We start from the raw sequence: 18,097 nt of genomic DNA on the forward strand, positions 1-18,097 counted from the left end.
TTTAAAATAAACCCAGCCTAACCTAACCGGCTTGACGGGGCAATTTCTTAAATCTTTGCATTTCCGCGTGGAGAAAAGTAAAAAAGGTCATTCGCGCCTCAAAAATTACCTCGGCTGAATACAAATGCACTTTTTGTTAGTGTCAATATTTACTTATTTAAAAAATCTACTTGATATTCAATTTAAAAGCATCATGGTTTAAAAGGTTTGTAAATTGTACCTGTTTCATGTATAAGTACGTACCTTTAATAACTATTACCTTACCTTATCAGCCGATAGACGTCCACTGCTGGACAAAGGCCTCTTGCATGGACCTCCAGACGGTCTCGAACCGCCAGCATCCAGCGGTTCCCTGCAACCTGCTTAACACTGTGCTTTCCGGTGCGGGGTCGCCATTCCAGCACCATGGGATCCCAACGTCCATCGGCTCTTCGAACGATGTGGCCTGCCCATTGCCACTTCAGCTTCGCGAGCTATGTCAGTGACTTTAGTTCGTCTGCGGATCTTCTCATTCCTGATTCGATCACGCAGAGACACTCCTATAATAGCTCGCTCTATTGCCCGCTGACTGACTGAGCCTTCTAATAAGGCCCATAGTCAGCGACCAAGTCTTGGATCCGTAGGTAGAATTTCGTCTTTAACTTAAATTGCTTATAAATAAATAATTATTATTTATAAACAATTAAAATTGAGATGTATAATAAAAGAAAACCGGGAAAATCTGTTTTGTAATTTGTTGAAGAATGTTTCATGAATTGTCTTGTTAATCGTAAGGATTGGAAACGACACTAGCAATGGATGAGGATCGAACCCACCCTCTCGATGTTGAGTCCATTGCCTTAACCGTGCAGCTATTGAGTGTTAATTAATAAAAAGTCTTTATTAAAAATTGGTAGCCTGTCTACTGTCTAACTTTCTCATAAAATCTAGATTTACAATTCCAGTCAGCAAAAGAAATCTCCGCTCGGTGAAACCAAACATCTTAATATGCATACAAACAAGCGGAAATGATTGGGAACTAACCAGTAAGCAGTAAACTCGGATTGGCTTAAACGTCGAATGCATTAACACTAGATAAGCCTATTGGGAATATTACCCGGATGGGAATTTAAAATAAGCTTAGTAAAAAAGTCACGTGTAACCAAGTGAATACCATCATCATCATCATCATTATCCACCCATATTTGGCTCCCTGTTTGCTGCTGCTCTCAATCATTGGTTAGGCCATCGATATAAATCGTTAGATGGGCCCCTCCATATTTAAAGAACGTACAATGTAATGTCATTACTCAAAGACGTGCACACACATCCTAACTGGATGTGCTCGGAGTATCTCTGCGTGATCGGATCAGAAATGAGGAGATCCGCAGAAGAACCAAAGTCACCGACATAGCTCAACGAGTCGCGAAGCTGAAGTGGAAATGGGCGGGGCACATAGTTCGAAGAGCCGATGGACGTTGGGGTCCTAAGGTGCTGGAATGGCGACCCCGCACTACAAAGCGCAGTGTTGGTAGACCCCCAAAAGGTGGACTGACGACATTTAGCGAGTCGCAGGGATTCGCTGGATGCAGGCGGCTCAGTATCGTGATGTTTGGGAGTCCCTACAAAAGGCCTATGTCCTGCAGTGGACGTCCATCGGCTGATATGATGATGATGATGATGAGGTGTAAACGCCAAAACGTCTGGTCCAATTTAAATTTGAGTTAGGTACCTACTACATAACGCATCAATAACGCTTACACTTAGTATAAATTTTATCAATCGTTAATAACATGGTGAATCGAAGCAAACGAGCAAAATGCAAATATATAGGACCAGTCCAATTAAAGCAGAGCCTGGTAGCATTTCCAGGTAATATAGTAAAGATATATCGCATGGAACGATATACCCATGGAAATCGATTAAAAGCCTTCACTAACCTGTTCAACCAACTACGAAACAGGAGGTTATTCGAGTCGCATATTATGTCTCATTTTTCTTTGTTCCTTGGCCGTAAGTCCAGCCTCTGCATTTTATAAAGTTACAGCAGCGTAGCTAGGTAACAAAGGGCCCTGGTGCAAATAAAAAATGGGGCCCACTACTATCTTAACTGGTTAAGTTTTATAACGTAAAAATATACTAAGTATAAACAATAACATGAATAGTTTAAAGAACTAAAAAACACGCTTGATATCCAATATCATAGGGGTGCATTTCAATTGGCCTGTCCGCCATATTGGATTTAAGTGACGCGACTATTTTTTTCGTATTCCTGACAGCAAAGATGGTGGTGAGTATTTTGATTGATTGATTGATTGTAATCAAGGGCTAACTTGTAAAGAATAAAAAAAAAGTCTGCCAAATCGCATTGGGCCAGCGTGGTAGACTAAGGTATAACCGTTCACATTCTGAGGGGAGGCTCGTGCTCAATAATGAGCCAAATATGAGTTGATGTTGAGTTGAAACACGAACACGTATAATGTAGACACATCTACGAGTATGTTAAATATTTTATATATTTACTTGTTAAACAATAAACAACAAACTTAATATGCTTCATATGAAAAGGGCATAGGTACTTCGTTGAAAGAGCTCTAACACAGAAAGGTCTACTAAGCACTAAAAGAGTGGTCTACCTAACCAAAGTTTAAGGAGCTCTGTACTAAATTATTTGCCTTCGTCGCCATCGTTGGTTCCGTTGGTTGCTATCGACTGTCAGTTCGCCACGTTTGCTTTATCGCTGGCTTTAGCTATCACATAGGTTCTCAACCTTATTTTGCCCACTTTATGAATATTTTTTTCAACCCCGAATACTGTTTCCTTAAAAAAATAAATCGTTCCAAAATTTAATAAATTTTTGTCCGTTTTCATGTAGCTCTCAATGACCTCTTATAATAAAAGGACGCACAATCATGTAGAAATTTTCCCTTAAAAACTGGCCAACTTTGAAAACTGGCCATTTTTAGAATTATTGGTAAAGAAAATTATACCTAAAAGCCTTAAATATAATCCAATATTCAATAAAATCCCAAATTCAGAGCAAATTCAACCTTAAGGATTGAGTTTAAGGTTAAATTTGCAAATGCGACTTGGGACTTGAGTTGAGAGTACCAAGAAGCTGTGTTAGGCACTCATTGAGTGGGAACGTTTTTTCGTCGCTGATTGTGCATCCACTTTTTAATAGGAGATCGATGGTAACTCTCAATTCATATTTATTATTTATTTAAGATTTTTGAGTTTAAAAAAAAGTTATAAGCATATTTCCAATGCTTTGTGCAAAAAATTAGTGAGATGTTACAATGTCAACCGTATTATCAATTTTTCTTGAAAAATTTGTAGGAAATGAAACTATATTTTTAAACTGCACACGTCTCATCTGCGCTGTCTCAACGCCCCCTATTTTTATCTTGGTCTTCTTCTGACCCTCGGAATCTCAAACGCCCACAAGTGGGCATTATTGCAATCGTTGAGAAACTATACCTATACCTATCAGGATTAGAGCTAGTAAGTGTAAAATAGCCTAAAGACAGCTTGAGATATAATCGGTTACAATTTTAGTATATCTTCCAGTCCAGTTTATAGGTTTGTTGAGTTTGTTGTGGGCTCCTTTTAGAGTTATTTCTAACTTTATAAAAAAAATTTAATTAATAACTATAACACGCAGTTGGGAATGCTTTAATTTCGTAAGAGGTCCTGGGTTCGATTCCTATGTCGGTTCAAGTTAGGATTTTATATTTTCTAAATTGACTCGGGTTGGGTTGGTGGTAGGCTGCAGTGGTGGTTCGCAATGGTCATAATTTTGTCCGGCTCATCATGACATACATACAATATTTAACAGTAATGATTATTATTAATGCGTAGAGAGGAAAGTCATATTACTAGATAAATGTTGAATGTGCAAGTGGAAGGTCATAAGAGGAGAGGAAGGCAAAAGAAGAGATGGTTGGATTGTGTGAAAGAAGACTTGTGTGTAAAAGGAGTGGATGATGAGTTGACGAGTAATAGAGAGGAACGGAAAAGATTGACATATTTTTCCGACCCCACTTAAGTGGGATAAGGGTAAGGAGATGATGATGATTTTGGCTGGTGGGAGGCTTCGGCGGTGGCTAGTTACCACCCTACCCTACCGACAAAGACGTACCGCCAAGCGATTTAGCGTTCCGGTACGATGTCGTGTAGAAACCGAAAGGGGTGTGGATTTTCATCCTCCTCCTAACAAGTTAGCCCGCTTCCATCTTAGACTGCATCATCACTTACCATCAGGTGTGATTGAAGTCAAGGGCTGACTTGTAAAGAATGAAAAAAAAAAAGATGATGATGATTACGTCATCAACCCATATTCGGCTCACTGCTGAGCTCGAGTCTCCTCTCAGAATGAGAGGGGTAAGGCCATTAGTCCACCACGCTGGCCCAATGCGGATTGGCAGACTTCACACACGCAGAGAATTATGATAATTCTCTGGTATGCAGGTTTCCTCACGATGTTTTCCTTCACCGATTGAGACACGTGATATTTAATTTCTTAAAATGCACACAACTGAAACGTTGGAGGTGCATGCCCCGGACCGGATTAGAACCCACACCCTCCGGAATCGGAGGCAGAGGTCATATGCACTGGGCTATCACGGCACGGATGATGATTATTAATAAATATTATGTTCCTGGCCCCAAAGAAATATTTCAAACATTTTCAATAAATAGCAAAAGTTACTAGGAATGTCATAATAGTTTACGGTAGGTATACCGTCTACCAGGATAACATAGCTGAGAAACACGTCTCCGCAGGCTCTTCCCGCACTGGGCTAAAAGTTCAACGACCGCGCCGACGAAGGTGTTACGCTTTATCTAATAATAATAATTTATATGTCCTGTAAATTTTCAATTTTATGGCCATTATGTACTTACAATTTAAAATATCCGTCGCGTTGTATGTAATTTTTAATTAGTTGAACATCCGTGACATGATAATGTTTATGAGATAAACTAGTAATGGTAAATGATAAAATAAATTAAAACAATATGCATAATTTACATAGGTCGTTAAGCCAAGATAGTCAAGCAACACCTGTCGTCTTAATTAGTTTTCTTGAAAATAGTATCATATAGAAAATTGTTATTTAATAAAATATTACCCTTCTTAATTTTATTTATTATCTTTATTTATGCTAAATAAGGTGAAAAGCTTTTATTATATTAATAGTCTTAGTAGTTTGATCCAAGCAAGTTGGTTTATCACCGAATTATTAAACCAACGGGCTTGGATCAAATCATAGACTTCTTAATTATTGAACACTTGTTCAAACCCCATTCCAAGCGTAATTATCAATACACCAATACATCATCAATACATCACCAATACATCACCAATATATTTACATCTAAATAAAATTGACGTCACTATCTGTGATTTCAAAATGACTGTGTTTTGCTAATAGTTATTTAAACGATACCTACTAATTATAAATAGACATTTTTTAATTTATTGAACATTTGTTCAAACCCCATTCCAAGCGTAATACATCATCAATACATCAACAATATATTATAACCAATACATTTACATATAAATAAAATTTACGTCTCTGTCTGTGATTTATACTGTATTTTGCTAATAGTTATTTCAACAATATCTTAAACACAATCAAGTTTTTATAAAACTTTTGTCAGTCAGTTTGATTTTCTGTCTGTCAGTATGTTTCCGGGCCAATCTCTGGAACGTCTGGACCGATTTTAATGGTACTTTAATTAGAAGATAGAGGAGATTATTGAGCACACATAAACTACTTTTTATCCCTAAAAAATCACTGGTTCTCGCAGCATTTGTAAAATGCTGAATTTTACATTGACGAAGTCGCGGCGTTTGCAAATTTATTATGTTTTCCTCGGAAAAGCCGTCAGTCACGAAGCTTTATGGCAACCATTCGATAAAACCTATTAAAAATCGAACTGAGAAGCTCTACGAAATTCCTTAGAGCCTGATGACGAAAGTCTTTGAACCACCCTCATAGATTTTAAAAAAGGTTCAGTCATTCTGGGTGTGATGTTACGAGCTACTTCCGTATCTTTGCACAACCTAAATCAAAAATAAAGAGTTCAGCACAAGAACCAAATTTACCGACAGCTCAACGATAGGCAAAGCTGAAGTAGCATTGCTGAAGTAGCGAGGCATGGAGTTTGGGACCAAGAGGCTGCAATGGCGACCCCGCAACAGAAAGCTTTTATATGTTGATCGACCCCCCACTAGGTGGACCGACGATATCCAACAGGTTACAGGGAGTCGCTGGATCCTGGCGGCTCAAGACCGTGTTGGACGTCTTAAGAAGAGGTCTATGTCCAACAATGAAGGTCCATACGTAAAGAAGCTGATGAGTCGTAAAGTTACCTAATGGTAGAAACATGAACTTCAGGCTTTTTAGCTTTTAAATTACGAGGAATGTATAGTCATCGGAAGTTTTTAGTTCTAAAGGTCAAACATTATACAGAGATACTGGTAGTAACTCAAAAACAACAGTTTTTGAGTTAATAGCGCTGAAACAAACAGACAGACACGGTGTGTGTGGTGTTTAGTATGGTTGAAAGGAAGCACTATGTCTGTGTGACCCATGCAACAAACAACAAAAAATAGTTTGTCAGAGTGAGAATATGAAAGCAATGAGAAACTAACACTAGTCAGCAAGTTACTAGGAGTTCATAGATCGAAAAGAGCTTTTTCTATGCGCATCACTATCTGAATAGTTTATCAAATAAATTGTTAACGCGATCTACGATTATGCCTAACATTTTATTTGTAATTTAGAAGAATATTTATTTAATTGGGATAATCCTTCATGTAATTTAGCGGTTTTTAGGGTTATTATACTGTTAAATTACTTGATATATACAATAATTCTTTTACACTAAGGATTTTATATACTTTTTATAATCTTAATTCCGATTTGGTGGTAGGCATCCGTACTGACAAACTATCGCCAAGCGATTTAGTCTTGCAGTATGATACTGCAAAACTAGCCAAGGTGGAATAAACTTTTCTTCCATCTTAGACAAAACGCTTTAGGTAAAATTGTTGTCTGGGACTTATTTCACGTTTTTTTAAAAAAATGTTAATTAAATACGTAACAAACATCCAAACATACAAGTTATCACATTTTTATCATTAGACAAATAATAAAAAATATTATAGCATAGACAAGTCTCACACTAGAACTAGACTCGACTATTTTCACTCATGCGTTAAAAGCCTAAAGTCAACGCCCTGTTTGTTTAGAAAAAAAAACGTGTCCATTTCGAATTAAAAAAAAATTAAAGCACTATTGCCAATGACCACGTACAATTACGAAATAGGAACGCGTTATCCATTCAAATTCGAATTTAAGCGTTCTCTAGAAAAAGTATGGCGCCCACGTCAAATGTCCATAAGTGGTCACCAATTTAACATAGGCTATCTGTCTTATGGAAATGTGGTCAATTTGAATTTTAATTTTGGTCTTTGTTACTTATCTCTTTTGTGTTGATAAAATAATGACACCTCTACTTTATAAGATTTGCTTTTGTAAATAATTTTATTTAATTAATTTGTAATTCATAGTTATATCAAGTTAGTAAGAAATAGGTACCTTCAATCCTTTAGTTAGTTAAGTATTCCCAACGTTAAAATCGATTGTAAAACTGTTTCTGTTCTTTATTTTGCTGGAAATTTGGTACCTACTTAAGTACTCAGCAGTGTTTTTTTTTTTGTTAATAAAAAAAACAAAAGGTATTTAGTACTACTACTAGTTTTTTCAATACGATAGATAGCTAATATTATTATTTATTACCTAAAAACATAATTATTTGTAAGTAAGTAAGTAAGTACACGTAAAATTTACAATCGTAGAGTATCGATAAGCGGCAAGTTCACTCCTACGTGAAAAACGACCGTCGACAAGTTTATCTATCGACATAGTCAACGTATGCCGTCAAAAGTACTAGGCGGTCATAAACCGAACAAAAGTAAACTATTTGGGCTGCCAAACGCTCAATAAAAACATCTAATCTTCAATATGAATCCGGAAAGGGACGCAGCTATCTGTTTTACCGGCCCTCTCTCTTGCTATACGTCAGTTGACAAGGAGTGGGTGAACGAACTTTGAGAGTTTACTGGGCTAAAAGTTGAATGTACCTCCGTTCGCGGACATTACGAACAAGATAGCAACTTTACCATACACTGAAATCGGCGTGGACGTTGCAAACACCTGGGCAGTTCGATACGATTATAAACGGAAAGTGTAGAACGTAAAGCTTACATTTATCTGTCTCGGTTATGATTGTATGTCGTTTTGGAATGAATCGTCAAGTTTCTCACGACTACACCCACAGCCACAATGCTGTAGTGAGACATCTGTGCAGATAGGCGTTTGTATGTGTGAGTCTGCTTGAGGTTGGTGTAGTCTTGAAAATAATTTCGCGGTCACACCGCGCCGGTGGGTTCACATAACCTGTACCACCTGCCTGCACGCCTGGTTATTTATATCTATGCGCGGTACTATGTAACATATCAACATATATACATAACGCCGTCCAGCGATGTGATAATGGCTATCTCACATTCCTAATTGACATTTAGAGGGCATTCATACTTCCTCAACTTTTAAATAATAGAATAAATATCAAATACCGAGTTTTATGTTTTTTTAAAAAGACAATCTCAGGTATGGCCTTTTGGGCACACACTTAACCCTTTCTCCTGCGAGACGAAGTCTATTTCTTAGACGTGGACTTCAGTCACGACAGAGTAACTTTCATTCTTCCAACGTACCTAAACTCTTCCAACACCCAAACCCTAAGACCCGGTCTTACGTTTTGGGAGGGCATTATGAGGGAGGATTAATTTATGAGGGACATATTTTGTTACCATCCGATCTTCAAACTTTAGGGCTCACTCTCTAGAAGAGAGTTTCTCCGGAGATTCTTCAACGTTCCGGAGTTTTCAGCAAACACACCCACAAACAGAATGCTATATAATTGTACAGTAAAAAAATCATTCTTACACTTTTAGTGTAAGTATAATGTAGCTTTACAATATGAAAACTTAGTTGCTTCGAATGGCGATGAAGCTATACTTGATAGTATAGATAGTAAGGGAATATTCTTGCACGTATGTCTGTTATTTTAACTTATTTTGAATCAAATAATCTCCTGAATAATCGCTCATGTTTTCTGATTATTTCAGTAAGCCAAAGTAATAAGTAAGTCTTTACAAACAAAGTCTGTTGTTTTTATCCTTACCGCTGAAAGCGAAAAAAGTAACCATTTATTCTTTCTATCATCTAATATACCAATACTAATCAATTCCCATGACGCTGTAGTAATTGCAGATTTAGCATCTCGGGCTCCCCTACAAGTTTCTCTGCGTGATCGAATCAGAAGCGAGAAGATCCGCAGAAGAACCAAAGTCATCAACATCATAGCTAGTCGCGAAGCTGAAGCAAATTAATATGGACGTTGATTGAAGATATGGACGTTAGGGTCCCAAAGTATCAGAATGGCGACCTCGCAAGAAACTGCAGTGTTGGTCGGGCCCCACTAGGAAGACCAACGACCTGGGCGCTACTGGATGTTGACGGCTCGAGACCGTCCATTAACCACTTTAAAGAACTACAATTGAATAAAGGTCTGGAGTCGATCTGATGATGGAGCCGAAAGACACACGAGGGAACTCTTTAACAGTTTACAGCAGTTACCTTGTGTTTGGGCTTGATTGTTTTGTGTTGACGAGAACTTTCCACCTAGATGGGTTGTGACTGTCATTAGGTGTCTGATGATGAAGATGAAGGACAGTTACTGGAACTCCTCAACGGTTAACAGTAGATACCTTATGATTGGGCTTGATTAGTTTGTATTTATGAGACCTTTCCACCTAGATAGGTTATCACTGTCATAGGGGTCTGACGATGGAGACAAATGACAGGTCCTGGTACTCCTAAACGAATTACAGTAGCTACCGTGTGATTGGGCTTGATCGATTCCTATTGATGAGGTCTTCCCACCTGCATGTGGGTAAGGAAATCTATATAAAAGGCCTATGCCCAGCAATGGACGCCCGGATGCTGATAATGGTATGATGATGATGATGATGATGATGAAGATGATGAAACTGTAATCTGTAACTTATAACTTACAGTTTTACACTTTATAACTTACAATTTATAATTTTTACTATAACTTTATTCTTACTATAAGAATGTGCGAATGCGAATTGAATGAACTTTTTATTTATTTCGCGAACCTTTCGACTTGATTGACTTTACCAAACATTATAGCTGTTTCTTGACAAATAAACTACAATATTTTACGAGCCATTTAGTTTATTATTAGCTGTGTTATGAATTTATTAGGTATTTGTGTGAAGATATTACCATATACATATTTAGGAATTTGTGGATAATTTAAATCTATACTATCTATACTAATATTATAAAGCTGAAGAGTTTGTTTGTTTGATTGAACGCGCTAATCTCAGGAACTACAGGTCCGATTTGAAAAATTCTTTCAGTGTTAGATAGCCCATTTATCGAGAAAGGCTATAGGCTATATATTATCCCCATATACTTACGGGAACGGGAACCACGCGGGTGAAACCGCGTGGCGTCAGCTAGTCTAATATAATAGAATTATTCCTTGTATTTAGTCTAAATTATGTAATCTTAAATATTGAATGATATAGATTTATAGTACCTAGATGAAGTGATTTAATCGTTCATTATTTGATTATACCTATAATACCTAGGTAGTTATTTGTTAGTAACGAATAGACTCCGAAACTACTAGATTGATTTTTAAAATGCTTTTACCAATGGAAAGCTACATTATCGGCGAGTGACAATATGTTATATTTAATTAAGTAAGTATAATACCTACCTATATACTTAAATATTTTTCTTGGCCTTGGGCTAGTGGTCTATTAGCCTTTACCCCTCTCATTCTGAGAGGAGTCTAGTGCTCATCAGTGAGCCGAATATGGGTTTGTTAATGATGTTGATAAATATTTTTATTCTTCGGTCCTGTTTTTTATAATCTCAACATGGTAACTCTGGTTTAAATAAGTTTATGAATGCGATATTTTACAAACAAAAGGGTCATTGACCACATATCTATGGCTTTTATTGAGTAGGTTCGTTTACTTCAACAAATCATTATCACCTACGCTACAGCCTATAAATGTAATTTACCGAATAATTAACTATTAAATCCATTGATTGATGAAGTAATATAGGAACTGAAAGCGAAATATTCGCTTCATAGTCCGCTGTTATTAATAACTAGTAGACGCCGTGCGGTTTCACCCGCGTGGTTCCCGTTCCCATAGGAATACGGAAATAAGATATAGCCTATAACCTTCCTCGATAAATGGGCTATCTTACACTGAAAGAATTTTTAAAATCGGACCAGTAGTTTCTGAGATTAGCGCGTTCAATCAAACAATCAAACTCTTCTGCTTTATAATATTAGTATAGACTATCGGACGCCCGCGACTTCGTCCGCTCTTTCACCTCCTTAATCCGGCTCTCTCCCAAAATCCGTTCTTAGCGCACCTCTACTATCTATAAACTACCTCCCTGCCAAATTTCATCTTTGTACGTGAAGCAGCAACTGAGAGCCGTGATAGCCTAGTAGATGACCTCTGCCTCCGATTCCGGAGGGTGTAGGTTCGAATCTGGTCCGCGGCATGCACCTCCAACTTTTCAGCTTTCAACATTTTAAGAAATTAAATATCACGTGTCTCAAACGGTGAAGGAAAACATCGTGAGGAAACCTGCATACCAGAGAATTTCTTAAGTAGGTATCTGCGTGTGTGAGATCTGTCAATCCGCATTAGGCCAGCGTGGTGGACTGTTGGCCTAACCCTTCACATTCTGAGAGGAGACTCGAGCTCAGCAGTGAGCCGTATATGGGTTGATAACGACGACGACGTGAAGCAGATTTTGAGATTTCGTGATGAATGAACCTTTCGCATTTATATATTAAGATAGGTAGATATAAGATGGTCGACCCCCAATACAGCAGGCTAAGCCCTCATTCGCACAAAATTTTTTTTTTAACAGACGTTAAAAAAGCGTTCAAATACTACAAATTAATGCATTCCCAAGTATATGTCCACACGACAGCGCAACCACCTGGGCAAGGCAAGATTGAAACTCAAGTAGGCAGTAAAGAAAGAAAGAAAAAAAACGTTTATTCTAAAATATTCTGCTATAAACTCTGCTATATACTATTGTAGTCAAGTAGTCGAAACCTCGTAACTTTAATTTGACATGACATGACTATTGAAAAGTACTTGTAAATTATGGTAAATTAGCCGACGCCCGCGACTTCGTCCGCGTGGAATTCAGTTTTCCACAAATCCCACGGGATCCATTGATTTTTCCGGGATGAAAAGTAGCCTATGTGTTAATGCAGAGTGAAATCTATTTCCATTCCAAATTTCCCGTGCGAAGCCGGGTCGTTACCTATACTTATAAATTTTCCTCTTCAATCACTCAATCTATTAAAAAAAAACATCTAAATCCGTTACGTAGTTTTAAAGATTTTAATACATAGGGATATAGGGACAGAGAAAGCGACTTTGTTTTATACTAGTGATGATTAAGCCTAGATTAGATAGTTAATTGAAATAAATGAATTTTGACTATATAAATGTTATTTAAACATATTGATGTATTTTGTATATATATTGTTGATATATTGTTTGATAGATTGTAGATATTTGACTATATACTTTGTACGTACCAGTACCAGTGTACCTATTCAAAAAACACAACCCTCCTTACGCTATCGGTTAAAAGCCCATAACTGTATTATGATGTAAAGATATAGTCTTAACTTCACAAACGCGGGGTCAACGACACCCATAGCAATTAAACGTGCTAATTCCAATCAATTGTCGATATTTGAGTTTTAACGAAGAACGCCATTTCCGTGCCGGAGACAGCGATTCTCTGATTTATAGTTAGTTTATACTGATTTTATATCATCGTATGATGTCAAAGCCCTATGAAAACGAAAGTTAAATCAAGCTGAGACGAAAAAGATTTTTGAAGTAAATTTTACGCTTGACTTAGGGAGTAAGCTGGGGCATGCGTTACGAAAAGAGTAATCGGGCGAGGCGAACAGATGTTTTTTTTACTCTTTATAAGTTAGCCCTTGACTGCAATCTCACCTGATGGTAAGTGATGATACCATTTAAGATGGAAGCAGACTAACTTGTTAGGGGTAGAATGAAAATCCACACACATTTCGGTTTCGCTAAATCGCTTGGCGGTACGTCTTTACCGGTAGGGTGGTAACTAGCCACGGCTAAAGCCGTAACAAGCCTTTTCGACTCGCTTGATGTCGTCAATCCACCTGGTGGGGGGTCGACCGACATTGCGCTTTTTGCACCTTGGGACCCCAACTTGGGGTTGGGCTCTTCGAACTATGTTTCGCGTTTGTGGACTATGAGAAAGCCTTCGATTTGGTAAACACCTGGGCTGTGCTAAGGTCATTGCAGAGATTCCGAATAGATTACAGGTACATCCAAGCGTTGAAGTGCTTGTACGAAAACGCCACTATGCCAGTCTGTATTCAGGATCAGACTACGAGGCCAATCCAGTTGCAGCGAGGAGTGCGTCAGGGAGATGTGATATCTCCGAAGCTATTTGTATATAAAATATAATTCATACTTTATATGTTTTGTTGCATTATAGATATTTAAATAAATAAATAAGACGTCTAACACAAAAGCACTAGAAATTCGTAAACATTGAGTCACCGGCGCCGGTAGTTTGATCTCAGTGAAAGTGTTGTAGAAAGTAGAAAACGTCTGCTCTTGACTGCAGCTATGCAGTTCCTATGACTGTTTATTGTGGACTTAATTGCAGGTTTATTGCATTATATTATTGCAGCTTAGAGCAGAGTTTGCCAACCTTTATGTTTAGCTCCCCTGAGTTTTTAGTTTGAAAAACTGTGTGCACTTAATAGATGCAAAAATTACAATGTCACCTGGGAAATTTCATGTACCTACTCTAATATATCTACGAAGGGTTGTCAGTACGCACCGGATGTACTTTTTTAACTATAATCTCAATTTTGATCAGTTAAAAAATAGTGAATAGTGAATAGTTAGTGAAGTCAGTGGTATGCGCGGTGGATTTACAAGACGGAGGTCCTGGGTTCGATCCCTGGCTGGGCCGATTGAGATTCTTAATTGGTCCAGGTCTGGCTGGTGGAAGGCTTCCGCCGTGGCTAGCTACCACCCTACCGGCAAAGACCCTAGCGTTACGATACGATGCCGTGTAGAAACCGAAAGGGGTGTGGATTTCCATCCTCCTCTTAACAAGTTAGCCCGCTTCCATCTTAGATTGCATTGCTCATTACTTACCATCGGGTGAGATTGTAGTCAAAGGCGAACTTGTAAAGAATAAAAAAAAAGTATACGAAATCACGTGACTTAAGAATTACTAACAATAGCTTGGGTTTTCGTATAATATCATCATCATCATTATTAACAGCCGATGGACGTCCACTGCTGGACATGGCCTCGTGCATGGACTTCCAACAACACGGTTCCGAGCCGCCAGCATCCAGCGGCTCCCTGCAACCCGTTTGATGTCCTCAGTCAACACAATGGGGTGTCGACCAACACTGCGCTTTCCGGTGCGGGGTCTGGATTCCAGCACCTTGGGACCCCAACGTCCATCGGCACTTCAAACTATTGCCCATTGCCACTTCAGCATTGAGTCGTACTATGTCAGTAACTGTGACTCTTCTGCGGATCTCCTCATTTCTGATTCTATTTATATATTTCCAAAATAACTATCAGGGGGTGATTAGCGATCGATAGGTACTGATGCCAAAAATGCAATCTGTCTGTCTGTATGTTAAACAGCCGACGGATTTTAACAAAACTTGGTACAATTTATTCTTCACACTTAAAGTATATTCATCACGCTACGATCAATAGGAGCAGAGCAGTGGGAAAACGGGAGAAATTACTCCATTTTTAAAGCGATACTACCTACTGTTAGGCCTGGATTAAAGAGATCTAAGGGCGGACGAATTCGCGGACGTCCGCTAGTACTGAAATAAAAACAAATTGCAGCACACATAATATTGCAACACCACTTAAACTTTTCTATTACGATGGAAAGAATTTCTAGCATAAAAGATATTCGAGTTAATTTTGTGACCTTCGGGGGTTATCCAAAATTTTCAATTTTAACTTCCTTATACCGTTACCATAAAAAAACCATACCTACACAAATAACCCAAATATAATATAAAGGTGAACAAACTGTTTTTAGTATCAATTGTGCTATTTGCCATAGATTAAATTCCACTTTCATTTCCAAAAAAAAAAAATATATAATTTGCCGAATCATTGTTGTCACAGCATGACACAAATTGTGTTTAAAAAGAAATCATCATCAAATAAAAATAACTATTGTACTTGACTTGACCTATAAAACTGACACCCTATTATGATTTTTATACTACTAAGAATACAGTTAAAATTCCATTGCGTTTACATCCCAAAAATGTCTAAGAGAATGTCAAGACCACAGATTGTACCCCAATAGAGACTTTCACTGCTTTCTCTGACCTGGTTTCCGTAACCTGGATGGTATAGGTCGAGTGGTTGACCTTCAAGGGAACCCACTTTTGGTTTTATCTGTCACTTTCATTAATCTACGTCGGTGAGTTTATATGACTGATGACGTAGTTGGAACGAAATAAATAGGTCATGGAGGCCTAGTTCAGTGAGTTAAAAAAAATATATATATTCACACAATACACACATCGATATCTAGCTCAAAAGTAAGAGTATTAGTGTTTAAATGTACTATGATGATTGATGGAAATATAGAATTTTATTATATAGCCTCCCGGTTTTATCCGTGTGGTTCCCGTTCCCGTGAGGATACAGGGATAAAATTTAGCCTATGACACTCGCAAATAAAGTGGTGGTGGTAAAAGAATGTTTCTAAATTGGTTCAGTATCAGTTCAGTTCAGTTCAGATCCAGAGATTACCCCCTAAAACACCACCAACTTTATATATCTATTTTATGTGTATTATGTAAATATTATAAAGAGGTATAATATTTAGATAATACACATAAAATAGATATACTTTACAATGTACAGTTTGTATAAAAACACCCTGGAAACACACACATTGGAAAACAGTAAACAAATGAAAAAGAATGAAAATCCATAAAATCATTGATTATAATAGTTGAGTTTTCTGCAACTAAAATAATTAGTAAAAATTGGGCGGGTCGTTCAAGCGATGCCGTGATCAAGGAAAATAGGGATTTTTTTATCTTCTTCTTAGAAAATTATCATCATTATCAGTAGATATCAGCCGATGGACGTCCACGGCTTTTTGTATGGACTCCCAAATACAGCCAGCGGCTCCTTGCAACCCGCTTGATGTCCTCGGTCCATCTAGTAGGGGGTAGACCAACTGTACACAACTTTGTCTGTGTACTCACCATTCCAGCACTTTTGGACCCCATCAGCTCCTCGAATTATGTGCCCTGCCCGCTACTTCAACTTCGCTCCCTAAGGCCTAGTTCGGACTACTTTAGTATTTTAGTCGAGTACGAACAATTTTTGAATTTACCACCCAAAAATTGTTCGTACTCGACTAAAATACTAAAGTAGTCTGTACGGCCTATTAAGTTCGAAAGAAAATACCCCTCTTTTTTTAAAAATAGCTAGTCGTCATCTAGTTTGTCGTCTTTGACGTCGGTTTCCACAAAACCGCGTCAAAGGGTGCGCCTGGCTTTCTCTGACTTTCACTGGCGATATAGACCGCGGGAAGGTCAAAATCGCGAGCCGCGGTCAATGACACCGGCAAACTTTTACCGACTGCCCACGCCGCGATAATAATGACAGACAGAAACTCTGTATAATATTATAAATATGCTTATCATACACACATATTTGAATATTTAAATACAAGAGTTAGCTCTTGAATCAATTCTGTACGATTACTATAGATTGTAGACGAATACAATATACAGGACATATTATAGTCCAGGTAGGTAGGTCTAATTTCGAGAAAGAGGTGAAGCGCCGAATCCAAATCGGCTGGGCTCCGTTCAGGAAACTTTGTTACATCTTTTCGTCTGAAATTCCTCAGTGCCTGAAGACAAAGTCATCGAACAGTGCGTGTTGCCAGTTGACCTATGGTTCCGAGACTTGGTCGCTAACTATGGGCCTCATAAGAAGGCTCAAAGTCACACAGCGGGCGATGGAACGAGCTATGGTATGCTGGAGTATCACTGCAAGATCGAATCAAAAATGTGGAAATCCACAGAAGAAGCAGTCACCGACATAGCTTAACGAGTCGCCAAATAAAAGCTCTAGCAAAACACACGACCTCCTCAAAGCTAATCTCAGACTGTCACACCGCATTAACAATCCTAACAGAAACAAACAACGACATACTAAAATGGGTGAAGGATCACAACGAGAACACCAGAATCGATAAGTACTTTAACCTTTAGTTACTAAACTAACTTAAGGTTATTGGACCACTTCCAATGGCGCTAATACCCTGAGTACAAAACATGGCATCGCAAGGAGACACGGATGTCACAGTCATGTAGAATCATGAGCTAACACAAATGACTGCAAACAGGCCTTAGAAAACCTCAACCCGCATCTAACGCAAAAACTACTTAAACTTAACCGCAGCAATTTTAAAACTGTTACAGAACTGATTACTAAGTACTGCTCACTAAACAAACACCTTTAGGTTATATGTATATCCGACAGTGCAGAGCATGCACGGAGGAAGAAAAAACACCGATACATGTTTTGATTAAATGCAGGGGGAGCTAATTCTGGAGCGAGCTTAGTTGGCTGGGGTGACTCCAGTGGTGACCAGCACCATAAGGACCTATGTACAACGGCAAATTTCAGTGGCCAAGTGCGGAAAAAGCCCAGGAAAAGAAGAAGACTGTACGATTAGTTCGCTATTGGTCCAATAGTTGGCCTAAATCATATTATATGGCTTTGGATCCCGGCCTAACGTACTTTTAAGAGGCACAGTAATACCGTCCACTTGCCATTCCTGGGCCAAACCCAAATTGT

Source organism: Bicyclus anynana, chromosome 24 (genome assembly GCF_947172395.1).
Source record: "Bicyclus anynana chromosome 24, ilBicAnyn1.1, whole genome shotgun sequence".
NCBI lineage: Eukaryota > Metazoa > Arthropoda > Insecta > Lepidoptera > Nymphalidae > Bicyclus > Bicyclus anynana.